The 18,548-nt window shown below is 36.5% G+C and overlaps 1 long non-coding RNA gene across 1 annotated transcript in view; it reads left to right on the top strand.

Annotated features, from left to right (window-relative positions):
* The window catches only part of LOC129524249 (uncharacterized), a 162,870-nt gene extending 144,923 nt beyond the window's left edge, over positions 1-17,947 (top strand). The window contains exon 4 of the long non-coding RNA XR_008668006.1: positions 17,835-17,947. This is a non-coding gene — a long non-coding RNA (uncharacterized lncRNA). The remainder of the gene's footprint in view (positions 1-17,834) is intronic.
* The last annotated feature ends 601 nt before the right edge of the window (positions 17,948-18,548 follow it).

Here is an 18,548-nt window from a genome sequence, read left to right as displayed (position 1 = left end):
CATCTTGCACTTGGCAACACATGCTCCATCAGTCTGGGAAGACCTTCTTCAATGAAAGACTCAGTGTGTTTGAGATAGAGACCACTGCATGCCAGACTTATATCTCCTGACAGAAGCTGAGCATTTGTTCTCACTGTGAGGGAAACCACATTACATGGCTCATGGTCTCTGCCCACTCCTGGCATATTGACCACCTGAGATCTTTGACACCCTCTCAATGCTACTGATGATGCCTTTCCACTGTCAACTTTCAGGTTATAATTTACCATTCCAGTCATATAAACCAACTCCTAAACCACACTGTGGCCTTTGAAACTAATCTATGTCATGTTTTTGGCTTTCTCAATTATTTGTATTCTGACAGTCGTGTGCTATTTATTGCAAAAGATACTCAACAATAAGTTGATAGTCAAAGTATTTAATTGACCTTTCATGCCTCCTACCATCCATAGGCAGTGGGCTTCATCTAGTGTTGAAAAAGTTTATTCAAAAATAAAAGAAGATAAAAGATAAAAATTTAAATCTATTTTCCTGACCTCTTTCTGGTCCACATACTTTAGTAAGGCACTTTTGATTTTTCATTGAATACAACTGTCCTCAGAAGCAGGTGAAGGGTTTTATAGGCCTATTTAAAATTTTGGAGATTGTAGGTCAAATTTCTGGGGGTAATATTTTTTTCCCCTAATGGCAGCTCTAGGCCAGTCTGATTACTAAACTGAGTACAGCCAAAACAAACCTAGAGTATTCATAGTAATTCTGGTTCAGCCACCTGGATTCTCTTTTTAAACTGACATGGTTCTAGATCATGATAATGATCAGTTGGCTGAGTACACTGCACACCAAGTCTCCCAATAGTGATTTGTGCAGGCCAAAGTGGTGGGCATAATGTGTCTCTGTAAGCTTTATATACACTTTGTCCTTTTTGTACATGACCCTTCTGAACAAAATTCTGGGTTCAAGTAAGAGAATTTTGAAGAAAGCGTTAAGTTATAGATGCTGGAATGAGACATAACAATTTTTGGGGGACATAGAAGGAGAAAAACATCATGATGGTACCTAAGGAGGAAGAACCTTAGACCCCAGAAGGTATGATGATGGGAGGGACATTAATGATCCTTGTCTCTCAGAAACACCCCTGAAGACTTTCTCATAAAGGAAAACACTCTGATGTGGCTCCCCTAAACTGCAGCATCAAGTACCATAATTTAGATGACTGCTCTCATCTGTCAGACAGCTCTGATAGTAATTTGATTATCACTCTCCCTAATCTCACCTAAAGGGCTATCAGAAACTGAAGAGTATGGCCTCTTCTATCTTCCATGTAATAACAGCTGTCAGTATCTTCAGATATCTTTCCAAACCCCAATCCCATAACAGTTGCTTATTCATTCCTTGGGTGAACAAATGCTTCCTGGATGGTGGCATGGACAACAATAAAAAAGGTAGACTGGTTCTGCCTAGGAAATCCCATCCAAAACAAGATTTAGTCATAATTATTTGAACATAAATGGAACTGTAACATCTACCAGCTGACTGGGAGGTCATAATAAAGGTACTGTTAACCCGAGCCCCCTATTGACATAGGTCATACTCGGGGTTCTAATAATTGTAAAAGTACCTTTATTTCTAAGGACATCATGTACAGCCCTAATACTGCACTTCTTATGCAGTAGTCAGACATTGACTTGACTTCCTTCCCAAATCATGGTGATGTATACATTAGTGAGGTTACAAAAGACTTTAATGTGTTAAAGAAATGTCAGTAGATTATGGAACCTTCAGATGACTACAGAGGTCTCTCCAAAATGAAGCTACACTTGATTACTCACAGGAGCTTTCAGGGGGATAACTAACTTGATATATATTAGAGAAGTCATGCCTATAATGGCCATCATCCAATTAGAAATGATGGTATAAAATTTGTCTTTGACTTTAGTTGAGGTGATACCACCTTGGCCATGAAAGACATTCAAGTCAGTGTCAACTTACTGTCCTAGAATGTTTTATGGATGATAAAATTTCCCTAGGCATTCTTGCATGCCAAGGCAGAGTCAGTGTAATTACTAATACAAACTGCTGTACTTGGATTAATGCCTCAGGAAAAGTGAAAAGGTAAATAGAGCAACTTCAGGAGAAAGCAATCTGGCTTCCTAAAACAGGCCCTGACGGCTTATGAAATTTGCTCACCTGGTTGAGTATGGAATGCTAGGGGCATACTTAATGTCACTGCTGCAAGTTGACCTCATCCTGTTGCTTGGAGTCCTATTGATCATATCTTTAATTAAATGTTATATGAAAAAGTCACATAAATTTGATCTTAAACCCTATCAGTCATATTAATCAGAGTGCCTGATGGAGTAGGAAGCTAGGATGGTATACAGAAGATGATGTAAAAATGAGAGGTGGATATTTTTGGGAAATGGATATTTTACACACATCTTTCACATTTTTGCTTATGTTGTGAGCAGAGGCACTGACACCTGTTATTCCTGACTATCTTTCTAAGGATGTTTTTATACTGAACAGCACTGGAAGATAAGATAGTGCTTCCTTCTGGAGCAAAGAGGTGATTTGCTGACAGCCTTAGAAGGTACAGAGAATCCCCCTCTGGAACCAAGAATAACTTGCTTACTGACTGCTATAAAATGTTGAGATACCCTAAGATCAGGGTTCTTCTCCTTTAACACGTGTCACTTTGCCCTCGCTAGGTTACCACGTAGAAATTGTGGCTTGAGAAACTGGCAAGAGAAGATACTGATACTCTTGCTAGTTCCATTGCTCCTTTAGCTAACCTTTTTGTCAATGGCCCAAGAACCTTGTGTCTTTTGTTAGCACCCATACATCAGAATATATCACATATATCTAGAGACAGAGATAATTTTTTTTCTTTTTTTTTCTTTTTTTTTTTTTTTTTGAGACAGAGTTTTGCTCTTGTTGCCCAGGCTGGAGTGAAATGGCGCAATCTTGGCTCAACACAACCTCTGCTTCCTGGGTTTAAGAGATTCTCTTGCCTCAACCTCCCGAGTAGCTGGGATTACAGGCATGCGCCACCATGCCCAGCTAGGTTTGTATTTTTAGTGGAGACGGGGTTTCTCCATATTGTCAGGCTGGTCTTGAACTCCCGACCTCAAGTGATCCGCCCACCTCAGCCTCTCAAAGTGCTGGGATTACAGGCATGAGCCACTGCGCCCGGCCGAGAGAGAGAATTTAGTAGGGGAATTGGCTCATACAATTATGGAGGCTGAGGAGCTCCATGACAGGCCATCTATAAAGTAGAGAATTTGGGAGGCTGGTGACTGCCTCAGTCCAAGTCTAAAAGGCCAAAAGCCAATGGTATAACTCTTAGTTCAAGGCTGAAAGCCTGAGAACCCAATTGGGGGTTGGGGGCACTGGTGTAAGTTCCAGAACCCCAAGGCTAGAGAAGCTGAAGTTCTGATTTCCAAGGGTTGGAAAAACAGGATGTCTCTGCTCCAGCAGGAGACAGAGAGAGAGAGGGACAGAGACAGAGACAGAGACAGAGACAGACAGAGAGAGAGAGCACACTAATTCACTTTTCCTTTGCCTTTTTGTTCTATTTGGGTCCCCATCTGATTGGATGGAGCCCACCTACATTGAGTGTGTACCTTCCTCTCTCAGTTCAGGGACTCATACACCAGCCTCCTCTGGAAACTAGAGATACACTCCACCAGCTTCCTATTATTACTACTAAGTAAGAATGGTTAGTAGAGATACTATCAGCAGGGCAATATGCTGTGGAACAGAAGAATGGGTGTGCATGCCTAAGTCAACTAACAAAAGTTGTCGCCAGATTAAGTAATAAAGCTGGTTGCCACCATTTTGATGAATGAATTTCAGGGAAGTAAACTTTTAATCAGGTCACTGTTAAGACAAACTGAGCATTCAAAGGTTATTATCTGTAAGTAAAAATAAGAACCCTAAAACAAAGAAACAACTTTCCATTGAAGACTGCCATAAAAAATTGTGGGACACAATGAAGATTAACAACTAGTCTAGAACAATCTAGGGCATGAGAAGTCCCAACTCGAATTTCTACAGGAATAATTCCATTAATCATACTAATTGTTGGTTATCTTCAATACAGAGAGAAAAGGAACTGAAAATTATAAACATTGAAAAATATATTTGAGTCGTATATAGTTTTGCTTAAGTTATTTGTATTTTTTACCAAAGAAGTTAGATTTAGTCATTTTCAGCAAATTGGCTTGCTATCTTCATAAAGATGAGAATTAAAGAGCTCCTCCATTTATTGCCATGCATAGGCATCTTATGACAAGAATGGCACAATCAGATAAGCAAAATGGTGTCTCACACTAACTCATTGCTGGCTTCTTAATCAACTCAAATGATTACTTGATGTCAGCCAATTGAAATATGCAGGTTGTGAAAAATAATTGAATGCCGCACTGTCACCAATTTTGGGTCTACTGTGCTGTAAGATTGGCTATCTATATCCACTGCACTTTTTTTCTTGCTTAACAGTGATGATGAGAAACTTGAATTAAGGGATTTATTATTAATTATGAGATTTATGATTGGCATGCTGCTTTCCTGAAGCATTTTTGTAATATTTTGGTAGTATCTTCAGACTAAATATATTATAGGTTTACATTTGTTTTGGGGCCATATGCTTAAATTACATTTGCATTTTTTAGCATATTTCCCTGTATCTCCTTAATGATCATTTTGAAGTCACTTTTCACAGTATTTTTTCTCACATAAAAATGCTGCGCTTATCTTTCTTCTTCCATTTGCATATATATAAAAATGCCAATGGAGGAAAAAAATGACATGTAGTATTGTGGAAATATCACTGAATTAACTGTAAAAAAAAAAAAAAAGAGAGAGTGAGAGAAAGGCATTTCTGCCTTTCTCTTACCAGGTAACCAATTTTAAAATTGTACTTGACTGCTTTGAGGTAATATTAGCCTCTTTTAATTGCCTCACAGGGTCATTGTAGAGATCAAATTATATAACATATGTAAAAGCATTCTCTATTTAATGTGCTGTATAAATATGTAAGAGTATTATGACATACAAGAAATAAGAGAATTTCTTTTTCGCCTCAGAGCTGATTGGGGGGAAATTTTCAAAAAATCCCCTCGCCTTCTCTTTAGTTGGGAATTCTTTCATGAATTAGATTTTATAAAGATTATTTTCACCTAAATTTTTCTATATTATTATATTGGTGTTGACAGTGTTAAGCACTAGTCTTTTCCATCAATAAGGGGTTATCAGATTTTCGGAAAAGAATTACTGAAGTGAAAAATAATGTTTACCCAATTTCAAATTACAAAATAAAAATAAAAAATACCCAATTGCTCTATTATCTTCAAGGACAATGTCATCTATCCTAATGTTCACAAGTTTAGAATTCTTTTAATATACGAATATTTGCCATCATGTTCAAAGAAGTATTTTAATGCATTTGCAACTGAAAGTGGAACAAATTATTCATTGTAGATATAAAAAATCATTTAAGCTTCTATTTTACCAATTTAAAATGAAACACGAGTATAGAATCCTTAGACAAAATTTCTGCTGACTCTAAATGAAGCTTCAGTGAACAAACCTTTGTGTTTTTGCAAATGTGTAGTATAAATAATTGCAAGTTAAACATATTGATTTAAATTACCTCAATTGGTTTTCTTCAGGCTACTCAGTATTGATCACTTGTTTTTCCTGGATAATCAGAAAACTGATGAAATTGCAATAATTCCATAATCTAGAGAAAATGTCTTTGTGGGATAAAAGAAATGGAAATCTTTATCTGTAATACTAATCAACCATGATGGTTATAAAGAAATAAATCCAAGGAGAAAATATATTTTAAAACAATAATTTGTTTAAAAATTTATGACATCTTGCTTATTTTTGGTAACATAAAAACTTGAAATATTCTTATTCTATATATAAGATGATTCTGTTTCACCCAGCTCTGCTCTAATATGATCATCATTATCAAAATCATACCAAAATTAACATCTATAGCCCACAACAGAAACAGCTGCAAATACCTTGTATGACTGGACAGTCTATGATCACCTCAAGAGTTAATATTTTTTGTGTTATTTTATTACAATAACTTTGGCAGATAGATGTTATCCTTATTTAATAGAAATAAACCAGGTGACATGACTCATTAAAGGTTTCTCAGCTAAGACGTTATATATTTCCAACCTGGAAGTCAAAGATTCAAATTTAGTTTGGCCTTGCTTCATACTCTATGATTCTTTTTATTATAGCATGCAACCTCTTGTGTGTAAAGCCATTTTTCTTCCCATCCACTGTTAGATATTTGCTACAAATTAAATTCTCACTATACACTGCATGAATGAAGGCAATCTTAAAAGCATATAATTTATAATCTTAGTCATAATCATAAGCATTGGAGTGAAATGGATTCTCTTTGTTATGCTCTGGCTATTGAGAGCATATCTTAGTTACCAAAAAGAGATAGGTTAAGTATCCAAAGTGGAAAAAAATAGAGTATTGTATGGAGTTTCCAGGGTCCTTGCTTTTTCTTTTTCTCATATCTGTTATCTATTGTGACTACCCCTGATCAATGGTTCACTTTCTCTTGATAGAAATGGCATTACAACCAAATTTATCCATTAATTAATTCATTCATTTATTCATTAGTCACATACAATTCTTGATTTTAGAGAATTAATTAATGATAATTATGGATGATTATCTCTGTGGGAGAAAATAGACATTAAGTATTTGAGAAAATAGACATAGTGCTTTGAGATCATGTAAGAACATGTAATGGGGTAATAAAACTATTATATTTTCAAATATAGGTATTTGAATACCTGTACCTAAATACCTAAATATAGGCATTTGAATACCTAGTTTAAATAAATATATTTGAAAATATAAGCCTGAGGTTTGAACTAGATCTAAAAGAAGAAGGTGCTCTTTCAAAAGAGTTAGTGGTGAGAGAAAAACTTCCCAGGAAGAGGACGCATCATGTACAATGTCCCCGTGGCAGGGAGTTTCTGATGTTCAGAAAGTAAAGGGCTGTGTGATAGACGCCAGAGAGTGCATGAGAGAGTATGGTGTGAGATGTGAAATATACTGGGTTTCAGCTAAAAACAATGACAAACTCTTCTAATATTTTGAAGGTGAAAACAGTGAAGAGATCAGAAGTTGTTCACATTTGTGTTTCAAAATGATTACTCTAATTTGGAAGGTGAAGGGTAGCAGAGGTAGACATTAAGAGATTAGTCAGAGATGCTTGTATTGAAGCTGGAACATTTTGGGCAGAGAAGAATTCTGCCTTTCTAATTATATTCTGCTTAGATATTTCGAAGATATTTGTAGCCTCAGGGTATAGACACAGAGTACAAGTCTGGATTTAATTCATTTAGTTTTACTGAGAAAGTAATTCCCTAGAAATCAACAGTTATGGAATATTAGGTACACTGATATATTTTTAAGAAGTTCTGCAATTGTTTTTTTTTTTTACTTTATCTTACTTTAAGTGATGTATTTGATGTGAAAAATATTTCAGCCCAATAACTGACAAGCAATCTGGTAAAAGAAGTGGTACTTTAGTAACAGGACTATGGATAACGTAGGTTGCAGTGTTAATGAGAAAAAGAACTCATTCAACATGTGGGACACCATATTTAGATTCTGAAGAATAGACACTGAGAAGAAGAAGTCTGGTTGGATAAAGAGCTTGACATAAAGTGGGACACCTGTAAATGAACAGGATGAGCTTTACATTGTTTTATCACAAATACACTAAGATCAGTAGAAAAAATGTATTCAGCGGTACTATTATTTTCTACCTGAATGGTGATAAATAACACATTTATCAGGATTGATTTTTCATATCCTACAGACATAGACTCTGGCAACAAAAAAGGTAAAAATCAGCCAATCAGAACTAGTTAAAAATGTAGAAAGCACTGAAGTATACTGCATTAAAAGTAGTTTAAGTTAGATTTTAATGACAATGGAGAGCCAAAGGAATTCCTGGAAGAAAAGATGACTTGCCAATACTGTCAGGCATAAAACAAAACTATTTCATTAAAGAATTAAATTAAGTAATCCGTCAAAGAATTTTCACTGGTAAGTGAGAACAATTGGTTTTCATTGATCAGTCAATTAATAGCTTCTAAAAGTTAATTAGGTATAATGAGAAATTGTTTAAAAGTCCATTTAAGGAAATTTATTATTTTATTCATCCAAGTTCTTTTTAGTCAAAAGTTGATAATGTCTTGATGATAATTTTCACTTTGTTGACTTGTGGGTTAGTTGTATCAGTACTCTAAGCAATAGCATCAATATGTAAAGAAGAGGTCAGGCATCTTTTTCTAAGGATTCTAGAAGACCAAGTTCATGTGTATTTTATCACGTACTCATTTCTATGGCTTTCACTACTTATCTACTTTTGTGTGTGTTTGAAAAGGTGGATATGTGGAAACAAATAGACCTGGGGTCAAATATGTCATTACTAACTGTATGATTTGGGGGGAAATAAGGCACTTCTATAAACTGCAGTGCTGGGAATAGCATAGGCAAGTCTTGTCAGACCAGATGGAATGATCTGGCTAAACAACTGAGAGGTGGCCTTGGTGCACAGAGAACAAGGGAATTGGAATTAGAATTAATATTGGAGAATATAGTAATGGTCAAATTAGGCAGAAGTTTGTAGCATTTTTGACAATCTCAAAATGATGCAGTACCCAAAGCACAGGAATGGCAAAATCAGGTTTGTGGCAGCATATATTTATTTATTTCTCAATAAATGTTACCTAGTATTTTTATCCATTTCCATGTAGCAAAAATTTCTATAAGACATGCGACATGTTTACCAGCACCAAGAAATGCACATTTTGTGATAAGTAATGGAGTATGACATGGGAAAGAATACATTAATCAGTCAGAACCATTGCATTCACTATGCTGACCAAAGAACCTTCATGGTATGTAATCCTGCATTCCCAGACATCTCCAACATTCAAAGAATGCTGTTTCAGCATTAACACTGAGGGTGTCATTAGCAGCTTTGTTCTGTCATGAACCACTTTTCTAGGCTCTTCTTTGCTTGTACCTTGAGTTTATTTTCTTTTGTGGAAAATAAGAATCTACTGAAGTGCTTAATAAGAATTATATATAAAAAAGGCTTTCGAGGTGACTGATGAATGGGAATGGGAAGGGTAAAAATACAACAGGTTTATGTTTTCACATAAATTTAGGGTTAGTATAAATTAGTGAAATATTTCCTATAGAAAAGCAGAAATCAGAATTTAAAGGTGCAGTCATAAAAGTGTATTAACTTTCTCTTTTTGAATACAGAAATGTGGCAGGAAAAGTGTTTGAACCTATATAAAGGTAGACATTATAGAATGTGATAGTATAGGAAGGCATGACATTTCAGAAAATAAATTCAAAAGATAATAGAACAGGCTTAAATTTCTAAGTTCAAATAAGAGAAAAGTGTAGGTCAAATAGAAAAAACCACTATATTTACATGACTAATTGGAATTTAGAAAAGGTTATAAGTGCATAGTACTTTCTTATTTATTTTTCATAGTAATGTTCAGAAAAAATTATTAAGAAAGATGTTACAGGTTTTATGAAAAATTGCTACTGGCCAAATGAAACAAGAAGTCACTCAGAAGTTTCTTCTACCAATGATAATTCTTTAATATAATCTATTCAGTTCTATATTTTATAAATAGCCTTTTTGCTAAGGCAAATACAAAATGGAACCACAAAACACAAAGAGGAAAGTAAACTGTCTAAACTCCTTGAGTAGAGAATTACCTACGGATAGGAGCCTAGGCCAAAATGTATTCTAAGGACCTGTGTGGTCTTATCAGTTTGTAAGTCTGTGGAGCACCACATTCAGCTCTAAGTGGCTCTCAAATCTCAAGTGAATTATCCCTGAAAACAGCAGCTAAAAATTATTGTGATCAACTTGTACTTTTGTTCTTGACCTTGCAAATGGGATAAAAATTACCAGCATTGGCCTCAAGTGAGTTCTTGCCTGCTCCCAGATAGTTTAGATTCAATACATGCGTCACACTTCATTGTTCTTGCAGGAAAAGAACTGGAAAACATTTATCATCATTGTCTTTTACCTGCATTATTGCGGCACTCTAAACTTATCTGCCTATATCCATCCTTGACCTATTTCGATTTATTTTCAATACCAACAGCAAGAAGTCATTACAATGGCTTCAAGGTCTACGCAATTTATTTTTCTCCCATTGCCTCTCTGACCTTACCCATTCTCTCAAGTTCTCCTATCCTTCCTTAGTCATGCAAGGTAAAGCCTTCTCTCATGGTTGCACTTATTTTCCCTTCTAGCTGGAATGTTCTTCTCCTAGAGGGATTAAACATGGCTCTGTTTTTCAACTCTTTTATGTCTCTACTCAAATATAATCTTACTGAAGTCTTCTCCCTGGCTACCTTACCTACAAATTCAATCATTCCTTCCCAGTATATTCTGTATCTGACAACCCAGCTTTATTTTTCTCCATTGCTTGTAGCAAAGGAGAAAATTTACTATGTCTTACTTATTGATCTTGTTTGTACATTTCCCGCATGAGAATAAAGGCTACATGAGACTTGGGTACTTTCCTAGCATCTAGAGAGTGTTTGGTACATATTAGACACTGGATTTTTTTTCTTTTTTTATTATACTTAAAGTTTTAGGGTACACGTGCACAATGTGCAGGTTTGTTACATATGTATACATGTGCCACGTTGGTGTGCTGCACCCAGTAACTCATCATTTAACATTAGGTATATCTCCTAATGCTATCCCTCCCCTCTTCCCCCACCCCACAACAGGGCCCAGTGTGTGATGTTCCCTTTCCTGTGTCCATGTGTTCTCATTGTTCAATTCCCACCTATGAGTGAGAACATGCGGTGTTTGGCTTTTTGTCCTTGCGATAGTTTGCTGAGAATGATGGTTTCCAGCTTCATCCATGTCCCTACAAAGGACATGAACTCATCATTTTTTATGGCTGTATAGTATTCCATGGTGTATATGTGCTACATTGTCTTAATCCAGTCTATCATTGTTGGACATTTGGGTTGTTTCCAAGTCTTTGCTATTGTGAATAGTGCCGCAATAAACATACGTGTGCATGTGTCTTTATAGCAGCATGTTTTATAATCCTTTGGGTATATACCCATTAATGGGATGGCTGGGTCAAATGGTTTTTCTAGTTCTAGATCTCTGAGGAAACACCATACTGATATCCACAATGGTTGAACTAGATTACAGTCCCACCAATAGTGTAAAAGTAAGAAAAGTTCCTATTTCTCCACATCCTCTCCAGCACCGGTTGTTTCCTGACATTTTAATGATCGCCATTCTAACTGGTATGAGATGGTATCTCATTGTGGTTTTGATTTGCATTTCTCTGATGGCCAGTGATGATGAGCATTTTTTCATGTGTCTTTTAGCTGCATAAATGTCTTCTTTTGAGAAGTGTCTGTTTATATCCTTTGCCCAGTTTTTGACGGGGTTGTTTGTTTTTTTCTTGTAAATTTGTTTGTATGAGTTCTTTGTAGATTCTGGATATTAGCCCTTTGTCAGATGAGTAGATTGCAAAAATTTTCTCCCACTCTGTAGGTTGCCTGTTCACTATCATGGTAGTTTATTTTGCTGTGCAGAAGCTCTTTAGTTTAATTAGATCCCATTTGTCACTTTTGGCTTTTGTTGCCATTGCTTTTAGTGTTTTAGACATGAAGTCCTTGCCCGTGCCTATGTCCTGAATGGTATTGCTTCTGTTTTCTTCTAGGGTTTTTATGGTTTTAGGTCTAACATTTAAGTCTTTAATCCATCTTGAAGTAATTTTTGTATAAGGTGTAAGGAAGGGATCCAGTTTCAGCTTTCTACATATGGCTAGCCAGTTTTCCCAGCACCAGTTATTAAATAGGGAGTCCTTTCCCCATTGCTTGTTTTTCTCAGGTTTTTCAAAGATCAGATAGTTGTAGATATGCAGCATTATTTCTGAGGGCTCTGTTCTGTTCTATTGGTCTATATCTCTGTTTTGGTATCAGTACCATGCTGTTTTGGTTACTGTAGCCTTGTAGTATAGTTTGAAGTCAGGTAGCATGATGCCTCCAGCTTTGTTCTTTTGGCTTAGGATTGACTTGGCAATGCTGGCTCTTTTTTGGTTCCATATGAACTTTAAAGTAGTTTTTTCCAATTCTGTGAAGAAAGTCATTGGTAGCTGGGTGGGGATGGCATTGAATCTATCAATTACCTTGGGCAGTACGGCCATTTTCATGATATTGATTCTTCCTACCCATGAGCATGGAATGTTCTTCCATTTGTTTGTACCCTTTTATTTCATTGAACAGTGGTTTGTAGTTCTCCTTGAAGAGATCCTTCACATCCCTTGTAAGTTGGATTCCTAGGTGTTTTATTCTCTTTGAAGCAATTGTGAATGGGAATTCACTCATGATTTGGCACTCTGTTTGTCTGTTATTGGTGTATAAGAATGCTTGTGATTTTTGCACATTGATTTTGTATCCTGAGACTTTGCTGAAGTTGCTTATCAGCTTAAGGAGATTTTGGGTGGAAACGATGGGGTTTTCTAGATATACAATGATGTCATCTGCAAACAGGGACAATTTGACTTCCTCTTTTCCTAATTGAATACCCTTTATTTCCTTCTCCTGCCTAATTGCCCTGGCCAGAACTTCCAACACTATGTTGAATAGGAGTGGTGAGAGAGGGCATCCCTGTCTTGTGCCAGTTTTCAAAGGGAATGCTTCCAGTTTTTGCCCATTCGGTATGATATTGGCTGTGGGTTTGTCATAGACAGCTCTTATTATTTTGAGATACATCCCATCAATACCTAATTTATTGAGAGTTTTTAGCATGAAGGGTTGTTGAATTTTGTCAAAGGCCTTTCCTGCATCTATTGAGATAATCAAATGGTTTTGTTGTTGGCTCTGTTTATACGCTGGATTACATTTATTGATTTGCATATGTTGAACCAGCCTTGCATCCCAGGGATGAAGCCCACTTGATCATGGTGGATAAGATTTTTGATGTGCTGCTGGATTCAATTTGCCAGTACTTTATTGAGGATTTTTGCATCAATGCTCATCAGGGATATTGGTCTAAAATTCCCTTTTTTTGTTGTGTCTCTGCCAGGCTTTGGTATCAGGATGATGCTGGCCTCATAAAATGTGTTAGGGAGGATTCCCTCTTTTTCTGTTGATTGGAATAATTTCAGAAGGAATGGTACCAGCTCCTCCTTGTACCTCTGGTAGAATTCAACTATGAATCCATCTGGTCCTGGACTTTTTTTGGTTGGTAAGCTATTAATTATTGCCTCAATTTCAGAGCCTGTTATTGGCCTATTCAGAGATTCAACTTCTTCCTGGTTTAGTCTTGGGAGTGTGTATGTGTCGAGGAATTTATCCATTTCTTCTAGATTTTCTAGTTTATTTGCGTAGAGGTGTTTATAGTATTCTCTGATGGTAATTTGTATTTCTGTGTGATTGGTGGTGATATCCCCTTTATTATTTTTTATTGCATCTATTTGATTCTTCTCTCTTTTCTTCTTTATTGGCCTTGCTAGTGGTCTATCAATTTTGTTGATCTTTTCAAAAAACCAGCTCCTGGATTCATTGATTTTTTGAAGGGTTTTTTTGTTTCTCTATTTCCTTCAGTTCTGCTCTGATTTTAGTTATTTCTTGCCTTCTGCTAGCTTTTGAATGTGTTTTCTCTTGCTTCTCTAGCTCTTTTAATTGTGATGTGAGGGTGTCAATTTTAGATCTTCCCTGCTTTCTCTTGTGGGCATTTAGTGCTATAAATTTCCCTCTACACACTGCTTTGAATGTGTCCCAGAGATTCTGGTATGTTGTGTGTTTGTTCTCGTTGGTTTCAAAGAACATCTTTATTTCTGCCTTCATTTCGTTATGTACCCAGTATTCATTCAGGAGCAGGTTGTTCAGTTTCCATGTAGTTGAGCGGTTTTGAGTGAGTTTCTTAACCCTGAGTTCTAGTTTCATTGCACTGTGGTCTGAGAGATAGTTTGTTATAATTTCTGTTCTTTTACATTTGCTGATGAGTGCTTTACTTCCAAGTATGTGGTCAATTTTGGAATAGGTGTGGTGTGGTGCTGAAAAGAATGTATATTCTGTTGATTTGGGGTGGAGAGTTCTGTAGATGTCTATTAGGTCCGCTTGGTGCAGAGCTGAGTTCAATTCCTTGGTGTCCTTGTTAACTTTCTGTCTCATTGATCTGTCTAATGTTGACAGTGGGGTGTTAAAGTCTCCCATTATTATTGTGTGGGAGTCTGAATCTCTTTGTAGGTCTCTAAAGACTTGCTTTATGAATCTGGGTGCTCCTGTATTGAGTGCATATATATTTAGGATAGTTAGCTCTTCTTGTTAAATTGATCCCTTTACCATTATGTAATGGCCTTGTCTCCTTTGATCTTTGTTGGTTTAAAGTCTGTTTTATCAGAGACTAGGATTGCAACCCCTGCCTTTTTTTGTTTTCCATTTTCTTGGTAGATCTTCCTCCTTCCTTTTATTTTGAGCCTATGTGTGTCTCTGCATGTGAGATGGGTTTCCTGAATACAGCACACTGATGGGTCTTGACTCTTTATCCAATTTGCCAGTCTGTGTCTTTTAATTGGAAGGTTTAGCCCATTTACATTTAAGGTTAATATTGTTATCTGTGAATTTGATCCTGTCATTATGATGTTAGCTGGTTATTTTGCTCGTTAGTTGATGCATTTTCTTCCTAGCCTCGATGGTCTTTACAATTTGGCATGTTTTTGCAGTGGCTGGTACTGGTTGTTCCTTTCCATGTTTAGTGCTTCCTTCAGGAGCTCTTTTAGGGCAGGTCTGGTGGTGACAAAATCTCTCAGCATTTGCTTGTCTGTAAAGTATTTTATTTCTCCTTCACTTATGTAGCTTATTTTGGCTGGATATGAAATTCTGGGTTGAAAATTCTTTTCTTTAAGAATGTTGAATATTGGCCCCCACTTTCTTCTGGCTTGTAGAGTTTCTGCCGAGAGATCAGCTGTTAGTCTGATGGGCTTCCCTTTGTGGGTAACCCGACTTTTCTCTCTGACTGCCCTTAACATTTTTTCCTTCATTTCAACTTTGGTGAATCTGACAATTATGTGTACTTTGGTGAATCTGACAATTATGTGTCTTGGAGTTGCTCTTCTCGAGGAGTATCTTTGTGGTGTTCTCTGTACTTCCTGAATTTGAAAGTTGGCCTGCCTTGCTAGATTGAGGAAGTTCTCCTGGATAATATCCTGCAGAGTGTTTTCCAACTTGGTTTCATTCTCCCCGTAACTTTCAGGTACACCAATCGGACATAGATTTGGTCTTTTCACATAGTCCCATATTTCTTGGAGGCTTTGTTTGTTTCTTTTAATTCTTTTTTCTCTAGACTTCCCTTCTCGCTTCATTTCATTCATTTGATCTTCCATCACTGATACCCTTTCTTCCAGTGGATTGAATTGGCTACTGAGGCTTCTGCATTTGTCACGTAGTTCTCATGCCTTGGTTTTCAGCTCCATCAGGTCCTTTAAGGACTTCTCTGCATTGGTTATTCTAGTTAGCCATTCATCTAATTTTTTTTCAAGGTTTTTAACTTCTTTGCCATGGGTTTGAACTTCCTGCTTTAGCTCGGAGTAGTTTGATCATCTGAAGCCTTCTTCTCTCAACTTATCAAAGTCATTCTCCGTCCAGCTTTGTTCCATTGCTGGTGAGGAGGTGCATTCCTTTGGAGGAGGAGAAGTGCTCTGATTTTTAGAGTTTTTCTGCTCTGTTTTTTCCCCATCTTTGTGGTTTTATCTACCTTTGGTCTTTGAAGATCGTGACATACAGATGGGGTTTTGGTGTGGATGTCCTTTCTGTTTGTTAGTTTTCCTTCTAACAAACAGTCAGGACCCTCAGCTGCAGGTCTGTTGGAGTTTGCTGGAGGTCCACTCCAGACCCTGTTTGCCTAGGTATCAGCAGTGGAGGCTGCAGAACAGTGGATATTGGTGAACAGCAAATATGGCTGCCTGATCGTTCCTCTGGAAGTTTTGTCTCAGAGGAGTACTCGGCCGTGTGAGCTGTCAGTCTGGCCCTACTTGGGGGGTGCCTCCCAGTTAGGCTACTCGGGGGTCAGGGACCCACTTGAGGAGGCATTCTGTCCGTTCTCAGATCTCCAGCTGTGTGCTGGGAGAACCACTACTCTCTTCAATGCTGTCAGACAGGGACATTTAAGACACTGGATTTTTTTCTGAAAGTATTTGCTTGACAGTGAAATAGGGAAATTGTCACATACTGGGAATTTCTTTCAACTTCTTCCAGTCAAACATGGGGACTTTTAACTTTATTTCTGTCCAGGAGGTCTGTATGTCAGAAGAACAGAACTGAGTAGGATTCAGATCAGACTCTTCCTTCCCTTGTCTATATCTCACCTCTCTACTTGCTGATTAATAAAACAGAAGCATTGAGGTCTTGGGATTTTATGTTAATCATTTTTATTTGTTGTAGTCTTTGCGATATTTACAGTACACTGTTTTGCTATTTGCTTTTTTTTTAAACTCTGCTTTTTAGTCCCTTTATTAGGTTACTTTATAGTTTTCTTACTTTATGTTTACAGAAGAGCTTATAGTCTTTTCCTTTGTTAAGTGGCTGAAAGGTTAATTTATATGTACATGGTACCTGAATAGAGGTAACCATTGCTATTAAAGATTAAGTCTCTGCGTGAAATGGGTAAAGTAGCTACAAAATGAAGTTTTAATGTTTAAAAATAACAGAATCATATAATACACACAAGTATAATTAATTTTATTTTTCCAAGAACGTATTTCATTTCATCAAAGACCAATAGAAATATCTTTAGGACCCTGTGTTTATACACAAAAATACTTTTGTATTATTAATGTAGATAGATACCCATTTTAAAAACTACTATATTCATCAAATGCTGGTGGATCAGTGACGAATAAATTATTATGTTAGTACACATTGACATAGGTACAAAAACAACTAAAAGTGGGATTATATTCTTGTATTAATTTGCTAGGGTTACTGTAACAAAACAGCACAAACTGTATGGCTTAAACAACACAATATATTGTCTCACATTCTAGAGGCTAGAAGTTTAAGATCAAGGTGTTGGCAGAGTTAGTCCCTTTTGAGGGTTATGAGATAAAATATATTCTAAGCCTCTTGCCTGGTTTCTGGTAGTTTTCTGGCAATCTTTAATGTTCCATGCAGAGGTATCATTCCAATCTCTATCTTCATTTGACATGATATTCTACCTGTGTGTGTCTATCTCCAAATTATATTGTATTAGGACCCATCCTAATGACCTCATTTTAACTTGTTGACTTCTTTGCTTTGTCTCCAAATAAGCTCAAAATCTGAAACAAAAGTTAGGATTTCAATTTACTTTTTTTTTTTTGAAGGGGGACACAATTTAACCCATAACAATCTTGTAATGGAGTTATGAATAAACTTCTTGGGAATCTTTGCCTAGGGATATTAATAAAAACTTTCTAGTAGACTTGACATTTGGATTGGACTAGAGAGAATAAATGCAGATTGACTGTGTGAAAACAATTGTTCCACGCAGAAGTATTGATAAATATGATAAATACATGGTATGGCTATACTGTTGGGATATAGATGAAGTGATGGGGTTGAGATTTTTGAGATAACTAGGAAGTAGATTGTGAAGGAACTTGAAAATCATACTAAGGACTTACAAATTTATCTTTTGGATAATAAGACACTCTCAAAGACTTGTAAACAGTTGATTACATTTTTTTTCTTTAAACTGCTTGGTACTGTGGCTACAGTATGAATGATGGATAACAGAACCAGAGACTGGGAACATGGAGGCCAAGGGGGAACTCCTCGGGAGCTGCAACTGACACACAAAGGAAATTTTAAGCAAGGCAGTGGAAATGAGGTATCATTCAGAAATATTCACTGGTAGATCAGATATAACTTTCTATCTGATTAATGTGGGACATAAATGCAGAGTTTCATTGCAGGTGACTGAAACCTGCAATGAAAGGAGATAATACTTTCTAGGACAACATATTCTGTTTTCCTTGTTCTCACTGTTACTTTCTTCTAAGTCTTCTTTACTAGTTTCTTCTCACCTCTCTTAAGTTTAATGTGTACTTGAGTCCTTCAGCTTAGTCCTTCTTCCTCTTTTCTTGTCTACCTATGCTCACGATCTTGATAACTTTGTTTAGTCTTCTGGCTTTAAATAATATTCTTATGCTATAACTCCCAAATTCAGATTAGATATGTTTCCCAAATTTTTGATTTAATATTTGAGTACTTAATTTCTTCACTTGGATGTCTATTTTAAACAACATGTCCAAAACTGAGAGAATTCCTGGTTTCTACATCCAAACCCAAACCTACTATACACTTATCCTTTTCATTCATTTGGAAACTCTATCCTTCCAGTCCCTCACACAAAGAACTTTGGAATCAGCTTTGCCTTCTCTATTGCTCTAACATATAATATCCAGTTCACTAGGAGATCATCATCTCTT

The sequence above is a fragment of the Gorilla gorilla genome, chromosome 7, assembly GCF_029281585.2.
Source record: "Gorilla gorilla gorilla isolate KB3781 chromosome 7, NHGRI_mGorGor1-v2.1_pri, whole genome shotgun sequence".
NCBI classification, from domain to species: domain Eukaryota; kingdom Metazoa; phylum Chordata; class Mammalia; order Primates; family Hominidae; genus Gorilla; species Gorilla gorilla.
The sequence above is the reverse complement of the archived record's forward strand: the minus strand, read 5'-3'. Positions and strand labels throughout refer to the sequence as shown.